This window comes from Arachis hypogaea, chromosome 16 (assembly GCF_003086295.3).
Source record: "Arachis hypogaea cultivar Tifrunner chromosome 16, arahy.Tifrunner.gnm2.J5K5, whole genome shotgun sequence".
NCBI classification, from domain to species: domain Eukaryota; kingdom Viridiplantae; phylum Streptophyta; class Magnoliopsida; order Fabales; family Fabaceae; genus Arachis; species Arachis hypogaea.
The window spans coordinates 5,419,643-5,421,222 of record NC_092051.1 but is presented as its reverse complement, the minus strand read 5'-3'; the positions used below and the strand labels follow the sequence as shown (position 1 = coordinate 5,421,222).

Here is a 1,580-nt window from a genome sequence, read left to right as displayed (position 1 = left end):
CATCTCTATTCCTGCCATTGGAGCAAACAACTTTGAGCTGAAACCTCAATTAGTTTCTCTGATGCAGCAGAACTGCAAGTTTCATGGACTTCCATCTGAAGATCCTTTTCAGTTCTTAACTGAATTCTTGCAGATATGTGATACTGTAAAGACTAATGGAGTAGATCTTGAAGTCTACAGGCTCATGCTTTTCCCTTTTGCTGTAAGAGACAGAGCTAGACTCTGGTTGGATTCTCAACCTAAGGATAGCCTGAACTCATGGGATAAGCTGGTCAAGGCTTTCTTAGCCAAGTTCTTTCCTCCTCAAAAGCTTAGTAAGATTAGAGTGGATGTTCAGACCTTCAGACAGAAAGAAGGTGAATCCCTCTATGAAGCTTGGGAGAGATACAAAGGACTGACCAAAAAGTGTTCTACTGACATGCTTTCAGAATGGACCATCCTGGATATCTTCTATGATGGTCTGTCTGACTTAGCTAAAATGTCATTGGATACTTCTGCAGGTGGATCCATACACCTAAAGAAAACGCCTGCAGAAGCTCAAGAACTCATTGACATGGTTGCTAATAACCAGTTCATGTACACTTCTGAGAGGAATCCTGTGAGTAATGGGACGCCTATGAAGAAGGGAGTTCTTGAAATTGATACTCTGAATGCCATATTGGCTCAGAATAAAATATTGACTCAGCAAGTCAATATGATTTCTCAGAGTCTGAATGGAATGCAAGCTGCATCCAACAGTACTCAAGAGGCATCTTCTGAAGAAGAGGCTTATGATCCTGAGAACCCTGCAATAGCAGAGGTAAATTATTTAGGTGAACCTTATGGAAACACCTATAACCCATCATGGAGAAATCATCCAAATTTCTCATGGAAGGAACAAAAGCCTCAACAAGGCTTTAATAATGAAGGAAGAAATAGGTTTAACAATGGTAAACCTTTTCCATCATCCACTCAGCAACAGACAGAGAACTCTGAACAAAATACCTCTAATTTATCAAATTTAGTCTCTGATATATCTAAGGCCACTGTAAGTTTCATGAATGAAACAAGGTCTTCCATTAGAAATTTGGAAGCACAAGTGGGCCAGCTGAGTAAAAGGATCACTGAAATCCCTCCTAGTACTCTCCCAAGCAATACAGAAGAGAATCCAAAAGGAGAGTGCAAGGCCATTGACATAAGCAAAATGGCCGAACCCAATGAGGGAGAGGAGGACGTGAATCCCAAGGAGGAAGACCTCCTGGGACGTCCAGTGACCAATAAGGAGCTTCCCTCTGAGGAACCAAAGGACTCTGAGGCTCATCTAAAGACCATAGAGATTCCATTGAACCTCCTTATGCCCTTCATGAGCTCTGATGAGTATTCCTCTTCTGAAGAGAATGAGGATGTTACAGAAGAGCAAACTGCCAAGTTTCTTGGTGCAATCATGAAGCTGAATGCCAAATTATTTGGCATTGATACTTGGGAAGTTGAACCTCCCTTGTTCATCAATGAACTAAGTGATCTGGATCAACTGACATTGCCTCAGAAGAGACAGGATCCTGGAAAGTTCATAATACCTTGTACTATAGGCACCATGATCT

General features: G+C 41.6%; 1 non-coding gene across 1 annotated transcript; it reads right to left on the bottom strand.

Moving 5' to 3' along the window:
• Positions 1-316: 316 nt before the first annotated feature.
• Positions 317-423, bottom strand: LOC112761931 (small nucleolar RNA R71). The gene has a single exon (XR_003182300.1). It is a non-coding gene; the product is annotated as a small nucleolar RNA R71 (small nucleolar RNA).
• Between the last annotated feature and the right edge of the window lie 1,157 nt (positions 424-1,580).